Here is a 15,131-nt window from a genome sequence, read left to right as displayed (position 1 = left end):
AAGGCTTTCTTTTTTTTTTTCTCTTCAGTGGCAAGCTAAATGGCTGTACAACCATTTATAGGAAGTGGCTTGAAATCTCGAGATCTTCAGGAAGAAATGGTTATCCATGAATAACTCCTTCAGGTCAGGTTCCGCAATCTGTCTTTTAGCCAAAAATTTTTGAAGAGAAATTCTCCTAGTATTGCTTTTACTGTCTACGGGAGCCTTAAGAATGGCTGGCAAGAGCTGTCTGCCTAGTAGTGCTTTCTTTAATTCTCTAATTTAACCAAAGGATTTATTTAGTAATGTCTATAGAAGAATATGAATTCTTGGCACCTTGCATAGTTCATTCGTGACAGACCATGAGGTGGACTGTGGCATACATTTCAACATAGTTCAAAACTAGATATAAAATAAATAAATAAATAAATAAAATATCTAATATTTATAATGGAGAAGATCTCTTTTCTCTGTAAAGTCTTACAAAAAAGAAGTGCATTACAATGTAAAACTTTTTCCAAATAAATTCACACCTGAAATTTTTGAATGATATCTTTAAAAAGATCTGCAGATTAAACACTTAATGATTATGTATCTTTTTGGGAGACATTTTAATATTTGTAGCTATAACAATGAAGACAGCCTTCTCTACATTTACCAGTTTCAGAAAGAAAATGCTGTACCAAGAGAAGTAACTAACTTTTGCAGGCACTATCTTAAGGTGGAGAAGAAAAATCCAGACTTCTTAAAGGTGACTCTGTAAAGCAAGATTTTGTCAAATACAGATCTGCCACTCTCTAGTGGTCACCCATAATTGAACACTGTAAGAAAAGGTCGTATCTTGTCTTTCTGTCGCTTGTTCTTTCTCTGAGAGGCCAACTTCCTTCTTTCTCAGCTTGATTTTGTGTTTAAGTTGTTCCATTTCTGTGTGTCTCATTTGAACAATGCTGTGGACAACGTTATAGGTTTTCTCTCCACAGCACAGAGTTTTATCCAAATGAATTTTTCCCTCTGATAAGAAGAGCACTGTTCAAATTGGCATTGTGTGTTCAGACTAGAAATACAAGTTGATAGAACAGGTACAGGCAGATTTAGTGCTTAATATGTGGAAACTTCTTAAATTATATTTACCACAAGACAGTACTATTATTAGTATCAATAAGTTGATCTCGCAATCCCTTTTCCACAATATTTTAACTTATTGCTTTTGTTGGCTGACCATCATTAGTATATAAGAAAGTTCAAGGATGTGATTGAATGAAAAACTTTTCAAGAGTTTTGACAGAATATTGAATTACTTTTAGATGGTTTTTCTGTAAGAAATCTTATGATGAACATTAGTTCACAAAATGGTGTAATTGTCTGAAGCATATTAAGACATACATGCACACTAATATTTTATCTAATCCCAGAAATTTTTAGTGTGACCTTAAATTCTTATACCGTGCTATGTATTCCATTGTAATGCCCAAGATATGCATAAAAGGTACAAGTATTTCTTCTGGAATATGTGCACATTCAGTATCCATGGCTGAATGTTTCTCTTGCAACTATACTGATTTTGCTAAATATGCTGTCTTTCTGTTGGACAAACATATAAAGAAAATCATCAGTGTGCAGAGTACATACCTTAAGAAAACATCCACTTTTAGGTACTACCAACAGGTAGTAAGCGAGAATTATAAGTACTGTTTTGAGCCCCTACAATCAAACTGGGAGTTAGTGCCGTCTTGCCTTCAGCCTTTTGACTGCTCACTCCATCATTCTCATCTAAATGAGAACACTCAGCATTTAACTGTATTTTGTAACTGGCCTGACTGGCATGAGTGAAACTACATCATCTGCAACAACAGAAAATGAGTAAGGTCTGTGAAAGAATGATAGGCAAATTAATCTCACTGACTGTAGCATTTATTTATTTATTTATTTATTTATTTATTTATTTATTAATTACAATTGCCATCACTAACAAATACAGGGCTGTACAATCTTGAGTATATCTGAACTCCATAGGATCCTGGCCTTAAATGCCTTGCTGAAAGGTTAAGAACAGCCAAGCAATCCTTGTAGAACTAATGAGTACCAGTTAAAGTGATCATGCTGGCAGGTTCAGTGCAGTGCCTGCTCCTCCCTCTCCTCATGCCCACACTGTATGAGACCAGCCTCTACTGGACCATGCTCTGTGTTATTGTAATTCATCAGTAGACACTGCAGTTGAGTACTACCAACAAGCTGGTGTTGGTGTTGCTGGAACTATGCTGGTTAATTAGAGCTCTTTAAGACTTCCAAACCAGACTGTTAACATACCACATTTTAGTATGCATCTTCTCTCCTTTAGCTCTGTTTTGATTTCCATAGCTCCAGAAAGATGGAACAATGACCTTCCCAGACTGTAGAGACACTACTGGGAAGTTAAGGTCTATAATGAAGCAGTGATGTTTGTTCTCATTTTTTTTGTGAACACTAGAATACAACTGGGACAAGGTTGTAATTGTGGTATTTTGCATAGTTGCTTTCATCGTGAATGGCATTTGCAGTAACTTCATAATAAAATAACTAAATTTGCTCTGTGTGAAATGATTTACTTACACAGAGGAGATCAGGTAAAGAATCTTCTCGGTGACTATCATTATAGTAGTGTTTGGCTTGTACACAGGGTTTCTTGAGGTAAAACTGATGCTGTTGATTTTAAACTCTTAAATTAATGTAGATCCTTGATGGATTTCCACTTTAAAAATCTTAGTGACTTGCTTCCTCTTTATATCAAAAATTCAGTACTTGAAAGTAAGAAAATGCAAGGATATACCAACTGCAAGAAAAGAAATTTGGTGACTTTTTTTCTCCCCTTTCCTGTGTGCAGCTAATTTTTTTCCTTTTGTCTCCATTTTCTGTATGTGGCAACAACGTGTAACATAAGAAAATGAATTTCACTTTTACATTTTTGTGAATGAAAGAGCTCTTATAGACTTCTACCAATTAAAATTTTTAATAAGTTTTGTAATTTTATAAGGAATACTTAGTTTTGCAACTTCGTTTCTTGGGAGTGGCAAAATGCATCCTTTTCCTGAAAGTGTTATTATTTTCTTTAGTTAATTGCAGAAAAATTGGAAGATTTTCAACTTTTCCAGTATAATCAGAAAGAATAGTATACATGTTGATAGTTTTAAACATATGGATACTCACATATTATTTAATACAATACCAGGATTATCACCTGCTTTGAAAACCGTAATTTATAGGAAATAATGTATTTGCAAGTTATACTTTCCTATTTATTAAAATTTAACTGCTCTATGTTTACTTTACTCTGTTTTGATATAGTTTATACCAGACAATTTTTTTTTTTTTTTGATTGGTTGGTTGTTTTTGATTCTTTTATAATGACATATTTATGTTCACAGATGTGGCTATTTCAGCTCCTATGAAAATGATGCATACTGTTCAGCAGAGCCCTTGAGTATCATTGCAGAGCACTCAGTAAGTGACATGAGACTTCATTGTGCCCTTATCAAGACATGTGCTATGTAATGTAAGTCTAAGTGATTTTTTTCAATTGGTGTACCAATTTCCAGTTATAACTCTCTTCCTGGCTAATAATGATTCTTCACTCTTGTTATGCATGTAACCATTGAGAACTATCATTTAGTTCTTCAGCAAGTGAAAAAAAAAAAAAAAAAAAAAAAAGCTAAGAAGTAAGGAAGGAGACCCAGCTAGCCTGACAGATCAACCTTCTATAAACGCTTCTAAAGTAGAGCTTGAAAAACGAAGCAAATAGTTTCAGCTTCATTTAACCTTCTACTCTGAGCCTGTTATTGCCACTCTTCTTACAGAGAAAATGCTGTTTCACGTCTGGTGGTAACTTTAAATACAGACTTAAAGAGAACAAGTTCTCTTAGCTTTATTAGGGCTAGACTTGTTATGGGGAGGAAAAAATCTTCAATTTCTCAGCAACAGTTAGTTAGACCTCAGCTCAAATGTGGCAATCCTGAACATGTTGAATTGCTGATATCTAACCAAATTATACAGAACACTTTGTTATCATTTTATTCTAATATTATTCCTAATAGGCATTTAACATCTTTACATCTTATTACGTTCAGGACTTTTATTAAAATTTAGGTCCAAATTCTGCCATCCTCTCTGTTGTTGGGTAGTATTTGTTTCAGCTTTGCACAGGAAAAACTTGAATGTAATTGTGTAAGGCACAAGGGATGTTTCTTAATGTATCTCAGCAGATATTCAGTAGTCTACTAGCTGTGAAAAGGAATAAACTTGTTTGAACTTCCCTTATGTGACTAATTTATGCACTTAGGGCTGTTAAAGAGTAAGACTTTTCCTTGAATTGCTATTCCAAATGTAAGTAATATACTGAATCTTATAAACCTTGTGGTTGGATTGTCACTTAGAATGTTTTGGTATGGTTCTCATCAGGATAGGTAGCTAGCATATCAGTGATGGGAATTAATGATGATTTAGGCTTCCCTGCATACTTTATAGTTAAGATTGTGTCTAATTGAATTCAGATTTTTTTTTTTTTAATTTAAATTGAATAGAAATCAGGAGTTCTGTATGAATGTAAAATATGGGATGGCAGTAGTTCCTGCTCATATATAGATATCCCTGTGATTTGGTGGTGAAGGTCATTACCTGCCTTTAGTCAAAGGAATGGACTTCTTGATGTAACAAAGTTAAATTAGGCTTAAAAGACTTAAATGCCAGGGATTTAGCAATGGTCAGATCAAGAGGATGAAGAAAATGAACAACTTTACTCAATTTAAGATGGAGGAAAGAGAATTTTAGATTTCAGAAAAAGAAAATAATGGCAGAGCAGCAAAAGGCAACATCAGACCTTCTAGTGAAATATTTTCATGCAAAATGGCAGTTTATGAGGCGTGGAGTAGACACTTTATATATATTCTTCTACCTTCTTCTGATATTATTCTACATATATATATTTTTATATACATATGTTTTCTTTCCTATAGCTAAGCAAATGCAAGGTGTTATGTAATCTTGGTACTCAAGAAATCAAGAAATGTGCCTTTACCATTGTCCAGTTAAAGCCATCACAGGTTAATAGTCTTTTTTGTGTATAACTGCTACTATTTAGCAGGATGCTCTCCATAGGGATATAATATTGTACACGACTATCACCCAGTGAAATCCTTTTGACTTTCCAAAATGAAAGCAGTAGACATCTCCAGATGGATAATCAATATCTCCAGAGAAATTTGACAAAAGGACTTTTTATTTCCATATCAACAGATTGAAAGAAAACTGTTATCAAAAATAGGCATCCTGATTCCTGGAAAGCACATATGTTTTTTTTCCTACACATTATATTCAAAGTGATTTGTGGAAGGCAGATTAGTACGGGTAAGATGTGAAGTTCAGAAATAACCTTTAGGTTGGCTGATGTGGTGATATGTCAAATAGAAAACAAGTGATAGGTGATGTGAGCTAAACTAAAAGTGCATAAATTTATACCAGAGATATCAGTAGTTCTGTTTTGTAGGTTTTTTGTTGTTTTAATTTTAATTTATTTTATTAATTAAAATTTTATTTTTTTTATTATTATTTTATTATTATTATTTTAAAATTTTATTATTTATTTTATTTTATTTTATTTTATGCTGCATGGTATTAAGTCATTGTTCTGAAACAAAAGAAAGAGTCATCTTCAGATGAAAAAATGAGTGGGTGCGGATGAAGATGAATGTGAATGTAAGATCACATTTTCACTTGATCTGGTAAATTCACCACACAAAAAGATTACTACTGACTTAGGCATGTACAGTCATGACTACCACAAGACTGAAAATCCACATAAAGTAGTTGGCACTTTATTTCCTTCCAATTGGGTTTATTTTTCCCTTATTTAACACAAGAGGGGAAAAATAGACAAATCTTGAAAAGCACAATCCTGACATATTGAGAAGATATTGATGTGTTGTTTCTACAGAACAGATTGAATGGCTATTAGCAAACAGACGGAGGGAAGGGCTTAAAGGAGTCCTTCCATGCAGAGAGATTTAAGAGAGATAAGGAGAAGGATAATGATAGTTAGAATATGATCTTAGAGCATACTGTGAAGGCTAGGAGTTGCCTATTTTATCTGCTGGTGTATTATGGTGATGGTTCTTTTCTGTGATGGAAAGTTCTGAAATAAATACTTATTAGGTCTGGATCACCCTATCAGCTCTGGGAATGTGAATAGATTTCATTTTGTACAGATATTGTTGGCTTGCCTGACTTGGACTGCTTATCAAGTAAAACTCTCCTATGCCACATGTGTTTTATCCCAGTTATTTCTATGACCTAGAAATACTTTCCTCACACAGAACTTTGACTTTGAAGAATATAACTTACAATATGAGGAGAGGAAGTGCAATGTAGAGCAAGTCACAGATCCATTGAGACTGAAACCTTGATAACTGAGAGAAGAAAAAATACTTTGATACTCTTATGATTCTCTGTAATTGAAACATTGGCTCACTTGAGTTACTGCTTCTATAAATTCAAGTGCATGATGTGAAGTGGCATTGTTCTCATGGGAAAGAAAACAAGAATTTGGCTGTCTAACAAGCTATATCCAAAATAACGGGGTACTGTTACATGCATTAACTTCAGAAATATATGCAATTTTACTGATTAGAAAAGAAATCACACACTTCTTATTTTGCAGTTATCAGTATGAGAAATTTCCTCATTAAGTCATCAGACTGACATTAAAATAATAAATATACTAAATTTATTGTTCATAACTGAGGAAAAAAGATTATTATTAAGACTGCAAAAACAATGGTTTGTATTGAGTAGTTATTTATCTTTTAAGTGAGTGATGTGGAATTTGTTCTTTTAAAAACTTGGATTTTGTAGAAGGTAAGTACTTTGCAGGATTTCTCCTCTCTCTGAAAACATGCTTTACTTGTCTTCTATAAATGTTCATTAATGATTCTCTCAGACACGCCATCATATTCTTCGGCAATCTTAATCAAAGCCAGCTATTATTATATTGATTGTACATAAAATTATTTGTTACACTATTGGCAATCACAGATTAAGGCTTATAGTAACAGATTTGCTCCATTTTGTGGTGCTTTTACTCTAGTTCTTCCCTCCCGTCCCCAAAATATATATATAAGCATTAGAGAATAGAAAACAATTAGGTACTATAAAAAAGTATGTGTCAGTGTTTGTTAAAATGATTATTTTAAAAAAATACTCTGCTGCTTGATCTAATTGAATTTATATTCTAGTAATTTTCATGCTATAGGAACCTTCAAGTTAAGGCAAATCAAATTTGTGATTACTTTAGAAGTCAATTAGGCTTGTATGTGTTGTGAAACTAAGAGGTTTATAACAATAACCTGGTCACTATCTGTTGAAACAGGAAGAGTCTTTCCCGAGAAGATAGGAATTATTTACAAGCACTCCAGGGTACCCAATACTGGATCTGTCTAAGAAGGAAAAATTATCTTAATTACTGTTTTAAGTAACTTCATCTCTGAACTAGCAATTTTTTTTTTTTCTCAAGAATTCAATGTGATCTTCCATTACTGAATGCAAAAGCGTGTTTAGCCATTGTAACTTAGTGCAGTGTATGTTATAAGAGCACACCATCTGGCTTTCTGTGCAAAATGGTAAGGAACATCTTGCATGGTTGTGTGTTTTTAGCTGTGGCAACTGTGACAGTGGCTCACCTTTGCTGGTGCAGATGTTTACAAGCACAGCATGCAGGCTTTTATTCATCGCTGGTGAAAATGCATAGCTAATGGTGGTGGCTATGTTCAAAATTAGTATTTGTAGCTGAGGACGTGCTCTATCAAATAGCCTTATTGTGTGCAAAGAGCACGTCTTGCACGGAATAATTTAAGATGACTGTAATTCTACAGCAGAAAAAAAAAAAGTACCAATGAATACTGTTGAACTTGAGTTTTCCCTGTTGAAATAATAATTTATGTAGACTGCAATGGTGGAGAAAGCATTGTTCTTTTGCTAGGTCTCAGAACACACGTGGTTTGGTCTAGCTTGTTAATATTCTTCTTGGGAGTTTTGCACTGGGATCCCAAAACTCATCTTCACTACCTGATCTCTCCACATTTACACGTGGGCTGTCCTGATAGTAATTCTTCCTACTTTATGATGTTGGGCCACAATGTCAGAGGCAGATGTTGGTGGTGTGGCAGCAGAACTTGAACCTTCCCACCAGTATTCCGCTACATGTTGTTGCTGTGTGAGAGATGGCAACAGAGGGGCCGTCTGACAACATGGCATTTGGGGAATGGGGAAGCACACATGAAGGCTGTTCATTATTGGCAAAAGTGTGTGGGTAATGACGGTGGCTGTGTTGAAAAGTAGTGTTTTGTAGCTGAGTGCATGCTCTATAAAATAATGTTATTTTGCTCTTTTTATCTGTTGTAATTTCCATGGAAATAAATATTACTTTTGGAGCAGCCTAGGTGCAAGAGATTTTCAATAGTCATTCTTTTTTTCTTTTATCTTTCAGAATCTCATGTTACACTATGATGCTTCTGTGACTTCCCTGTACAGCTGGTGAAGCCTTTTTTGCTCTTTATTTGCAAAGGTTCCAGCCATTTTAACATTATATTTTATTCCCTTCATCTAAGGCTTCATCTGTTTTCTTCTCCTACCTTCTGTGTTTCTTATTTCCCTTAGTAATTATGTAAGAACTGTATTAATCCTCTAAAGCTCTTCTTTTTGCTCTTCTTTTTTCCTTTTTAATTCTATCATCAGTTGTTTTCACAACATGTACTTCTGTTTAAATCTCAGAATCATGGACTTCCAAATTCCTGCATTAGCGTTCTGATCTAAATTGAATCCTTGTGTGCTATTAAAGCCCCATGATGCAAAAGAACTGCCAAGAATGTGTAAACTATCTTGTTTTATTAATATAATATTACAAAAGCAGTCACATTATTGCAATGGGAAAAATAATTCCAAAGCAAAAAGTAGTAAATTCAAACAACTTTAATGATTATTCTGCAGCTTGTACTTATAACTTGCTATCTTTGCTAGCTTGCCTGTTGGCAAACAACTTATGCTGAAATGATCCTTCTACCAAACCCCTCCCAGAGTGTGTGAAAGTTGGAGGCAAGCGATTCAATTGTAATCATGAAGTGTCAATTCCTCATTTAAATGCTTGGCTACCTTGCTGGTGTTGCAAGAAAGTAAGTTTTTGCTGTATAAAATGATTTATAGCTTCTGCTATATAAATTGATAGTGAGCTAATTTTTTTAGCATGAATTTAGCTATGGTTTGCACAGATCAGCTTCCTACCAGAAAATCTGGCCATCACTGATTCCTCTTGGGTTTACCTCAATGTGACACTGAAAGAGGCAGCAACAGATGCTGTTAGAAATTCTTGTTTGTACATTTCTAACTCCAAAATAATGAACACTTCCTTTTGTTTCATAACATGTACTTTTCTGTCTGAATGAAAAAATATTTTCTGTGTAAAATTGATGATAAAACATCATCATGCAGAGGAAAAATGAACTACTTTTTGTTTTATGAAAAGGAAAATAGAACATCAAATATAGAAACACAGAATCATTATGGTTGGAAAAGTCCAGTGAGATCATCTAGTCCAACGATCAACCCATCATCACTGTGCCCACTAACCCAGGTCTCTCAGTGCTGCTTATATACAATTTATGCGTTGTTATTCACATTTCATTCTATTTGAAATGACTTTGTGGTACCTTTCATTCATAATAGCAGGGATGTAAGTCAATAAATCAGAGATTAATAAAGACATAATATTCATTAAAGATATTATATCTTTTTATAAGTTGAAATCAAGTGTGGCAGGACTGTAAATGCATATCTGCCAAGGAAAACTGTTTAAAGAAAATTTCTGATTGATAGTTAGACAATTGATATGTGTGGGGATTTTTGTAGATGTAGAACACTGTTAACAAATAGTTCATCAAGTTAGTGCTCTTTCTACATAGGTTGCTATGAAATCTATGTTTCCTTTTTATTTCTATAGAAACAATATCAGATACAAAGAGCACAATAAAATTATTTGACAGAGCAAATTCTCAGATACAAAAGACTATTTTTTCAAAGCAGCCACCACCATTATCTATGCAGTTTTACTAGTGATGAAGAAGTCTACATACCACACTCATAAAAAAGTTTGAATGACTGTCTGGAGTGTGGTTTGTTTTTCACATCACTATTTCCATTGCTCAAAGGCACCACTCACCACTTGCTTGTGCTAACATACATTGATTGGTCTCCATCAATATTCAGAAAGAATAGAAGAATGTTCATATACTCTTCCATGTCTGATGGCATTTTGTCAGACTGCCTCTCTGCTGCCATCTGTTGCACAGCAACAAAATGTAATGGAATAATGGTAGAAAGGTTCAACCTCTACAGCTGTATTACCAACATCTGCTTCTGACACTGGGGGCCAATATAATATAACTGGAGCAGCCCTCATACATTGAAATTCCCATGTAAATATGTTATTTTGTGTTCAGGTATATATGGAAATTATCTCAGAGAGAGGCCACTGGAAAGGTGGCTTTCTTGTAAACTAGTTTTCCCAGTGCTCAGAATGACAACTTTGTTCTTAAATGTCTAGACATTTGCGCCTTAAAACCTGCTGAAGGGTTAAAACCCACAACCATTGACTTACTACAGCAATTGTATGTAAGACCTGTACCTGATTAATTCTGCTCGGGGCATGTAATGTGACCTCTACACAATGAAGTAAATGAAATTTCTAAGTGGATAACATCTCTTCACTTATAGCCACAGTACTTCAGTTTTCTTCAGTTTTCTTCAGTTTTCTTCAGTTTTCTTCAGTTTTCTTCAGTTTTCTTCAGTTTTCTTCAGTTTTCTTCAGTTTTCTATCTGTATTTACAGATTTACAATATGGAAACTACATACTTACAGAGGCTTCTTAGGCTTATGAACAAGAGATGTCTGAAAGGTGTTGGAAGCAGGTGACCCAGAAAAGAGATTATTTCTATTTTTAAATGATAGCTTTACCTTAAAGCTCAAAATAAAGTTAGCTTTTGTTTTATTGACCAGTTTTATGGAGGATGTTTTTATTATCTTCTTTCAAAGCTGCTTAATAAAGGCAAAGATTGGGGAGCTCTTTTATTTCAAAATGGATTCAAACAGAAACTAAGTCCCGATTGGACCTATTGTTGCAAGGCTCTGTCTTTTTTGTTTTTACTTCCTTTTCCTCTCTCTCTCTTTTTTTTCCTCTAAAGGAGCATAACCAGAATTAAGCAGACTTAAAAGTCTAAAACAAAACATAAAATGGAAAGGTGGGTATAGAATATGGCACTTCAATTAATACAAACTAAATAGAGCCTTTTTCACTACTTGATGTGTTGACTGATTTTAATGGATCCTAAAATCAGCCTGGGTTTCTAATTGAATATTGTGTTAGTCACCTTTCATACATTTTTACCTTATATTTCAACCAGTTTAAGGCAAGAATAATGAATCTTGTCAAAACCAGTTATTAAAAGCCTGAATAGTCTATCTATTTATTGCTAGAAGATAAAACTTCCTGTGTATCAGTCCCTCAGAAAGATAGCATGGACAAAACACAAAGTGGCCAAGCACAGAGGACATATTAAATTAAAAAAATTGAGCTTAAAGAAGAAGTGAAATCTTGCATTCCATTCAGACAAATCAGGAACTTTATTTAACTAGTGTCAGCCAGGCAATTTGCAAGCATGATGTCTACAATAAATTTAGGATTTGAGAAGAGATTTCAAAAGCAAAGAATTTCTAAATGTAGGAACTTTTTCTGATATGAAGAAGATGCACAAAGTAGGAGCTGCTAGGGACAAAGCCTCAGGTTAATATAATTTTTCAATTCTCATCAATAGGAATAAATGAAAGGACAACATGGAGAAACACTGAAGGCACTCAGAGTGATACATGTCATTGTTACCTGCGCTACAGTACTCCAGAGGATGCTCAGTTCAACTTTCTCGTGGTCAGTAACCTTTTCCTCCTCAACAGAACAGCAGCTATAATTTCACTTTTCTATCATTAGCATAGTGTTTCACTCTGTGGTCTTGATCCAGCTACTGTTGATGATTGACATGAATTCCAATGAGAGCAAGAGTGAGCTGTGCCAGAAAGGTTTCTTGACAAATGTGGGAGTTTGGTAGATGTAATCTATGGGTAAGTATACTGTGAAAAACTGTCAGGCTCTCATATTCACAGAAAAGTAGTCCTTAAGAAACTTCAGAAATATACATAAAGTATACTGATGATTGCTCAAGCTGATTTCATTAAGTATTCTGTTGCAGATCAAAATGCAGACAAAGTCTGGTGGTTACTGGGCAAATGGAGTTTCTATATAAAAGATCCCTCAGAGAAATTCATGTTACAACTTTGCAAGTCACTATTTCAGCTAAAGAATAATAATACATTGAAAAGGTTGTACTGGATCAAGATAAACATTTATCCAACCTACCATCCTGTTTCAGATAGAGGCTGGAGTAAGCAAGGGAAGTAAATGTTTGAGAATGTATGACTGAGACAACTGTGTTATTGTATTTCATTATTTTTCTGGCTACAAGGCAACTACAGCATGGAAAGTTTCTGAGCTAGTAGTGCTTTCTGCTTTTTTCGTACATGATAAAGTTATGCCTGTGAAGAAAAAACAGACAAGAATTTTCCCATTAAAGTACAAGAACTCACTGAAAATCTGATCATACAAAATATGCCACATTTCATTTGAGAGCTCATTATATCAATGGAATTTTATAAGAAAAGTAGTAACTGTCTTTCTGCTATTAATATTAATAATAGTATCTTAATATTAAAGGCAAGGCCTTGTACTTAACATGATGTTAAAGGCAGAAGATGATGGAGAAAATATGTCACTGAAAAACTATCCCGTGAATATTTTTAAAACTGTGGGAAAGAGTAAAATTACAGCTTTTTGCAGCAAATAGCACAGCGTATGTTTGAACTGTGGAATTCATTATCCACACAACTTCTGTTGTAAGTGTTGTAAATAACAAATCTATAATCATGCCATAGAAAATTGTTAATTTTCTCCTGAAAAATTGTAACTTTTAGTTCTTTAGTGCAGCAAGTGGAATTGTAACATTTCATTTCATTTGGATGTGTTTCTGATGACATGGGTCATATTTTCATAGGTATGCTGCTTTGATTTGGTAGAAATAGAGTGATGGTGCTACTGTGTGCAGAGATTCAAAACTGCATAAAGTCTCACACTGGATCAAATAACATATAAAATAGGGATAGACTATCACACAAAAGGAAAAAACAGATTCACAGTTAAGATTAAGTTCATATCACACTTGAAGATTTATATGTACCAAAAAAGTGAATATTTAGTGACATGTAATATGTGACTGTAGTAGATTTAGAATCTGTTACCAGTTCATCTTTTGAAATTGACCAGCGCTAATTGAATGAATGTAAAAAGTAACTTTTCAACAGTCCATAAAATAGCATCTGAATGAATTTTGGGAATGATTGTTAATATTGGTGAATGTTCTCTAATAATGATATAAATCTTTTTTATAAATCTGCACTATGTGTGACCTTATATTATGTATCACATGCACGGTTCTCTGAGAAATATTGTAGCATTTCTGCTAATTGTGCTTAATGATAAGCAGTGGCATAGTACACTGATGCTGATTATCAGCAGAGGAAAGAAAAAAGATTGACCTATTGCTTTATCAATAACTGTAAAACCTTATTGTTTCTAACTTTTCTTCATCGCACTTCTTGGGAGTTGTGTCTAGGGGAACAATGTCTAAGCAATTTAACTGACAAAATGGAAGGTAGTTTAGGAAATGGTGAGATGTGAAGAAGTTTTGAAAGTAATGAATTCTAGAATTCAAAGGAAACAGAATGAGGGCAAGGTGATAATATTGAAGTAAGTGCAAGTCAGCTGCAGTGAGAATTTAATTAACTATTTTCTCTATTCTAGGCAGCAAGCATGAAATAATGTCCTTAAAGTGAAAGTGGTTTTTATCACAAAGTAGTGGAAGCTTTGAAGCAGCTAGGAGAGAAGATAACACTAGAGGTTTTAAGAAGAGGTTGTTTAGAAATAATGTAGGAATAGTCACCACTGTCTTGTCACCAGGAGTCAAATTACAAATGACATTGATGCTTGTTTATTATTATTATTTACTGCTTGTTTATTTTTGTTTCATTTTCAATATTAACAACTATCTTGGCCAATTTTGGATTCTACCACTCACCTTGTTGCAAACGCAATGCTATCTATCATGTACTGAGCTTCCTTTTCAGTGTTAGTTGGTCTCAGCCCCTGGTTGAATTCAGAGACCAGAGCTACGTGGAAGTTATAATGAGTGAGTCACAGGAAGCAGCGGCACAGTTTTGAAGTTTGGCTGGAGAAGGACTGAAATGCTTCTTCTTGTTCTATCAATTACAGTAGAATGCTGATCATTTGCATGCAGCAAATAAAAATTATTTTGATTTGATAAAAATGAGACATCAGTGTAACGTTGCAGGCCAAGAAGGCTAACAGTATCATGGGCTGCATCAAAAAAGGTGTGACCAGCAGGGAGAGGGAGGTGATTGTTTTCCCTTATTCTGCTCTTCCTATCCATAGTACTGTGCCCAGGCCTGGGGCCCCCAGCACAGGAAAGATGCGGAGCTGTTAGAGCCACAAAGATGATCAGAGGTCTGGAGCACCTCTCCTATAAAAAAAATGCTGAAGAAGCTAGGCTTGTTTCTCTTGAAGAGGTGAAGACTCTGTGGAGTCAATAGTGTGACCTTCTGGTTGTTGAGGGGAGCTTATAAACAAGAGGGAGAATGACTTTTTGTGTATCTCATGGTGATAGGACAAAGGGTAATGAGTTTAAACTAAAACAGGGGAGATTAAGGTTAGGTATTAGAAAGAAATTCTTTAGCATCATTTGATGATGATGATTTGGTGATGGAGCACTGGAACTGGTTGCCCATAGGTGTTGTAAATGTCCCATCCCCAGAAGCATTCAACACCAGGTTGGTTGAGATCCTGAGCAGCCTGATCTAATAGTTGGAACTAGATTGCCTTTAAGGTCCCCTCTAACTTGAGCCGTTCTATGATTCTATGAAATATGGGAAATCAGATTAGATGATGCAATAGTGCCTTG

The sequence above is a fragment of the Tympanuchus pallidicinctus genome, unplaced genomic scaffold, assembly GCF_026119805.1.
Source record: "Tympanuchus pallidicinctus isolate F22 unplaced genomic scaffold, pur_lepc_1.0 scaffold2, whole genome shotgun sequence".
NCBI lineage: Eukaryota > Metazoa > Chordata > Aves > Galliformes > Phasianidae > Tympanuchus > Tympanuchus pallidicinctus.
Note: the sequence above shows the minus strand (reverse complement) of the source record.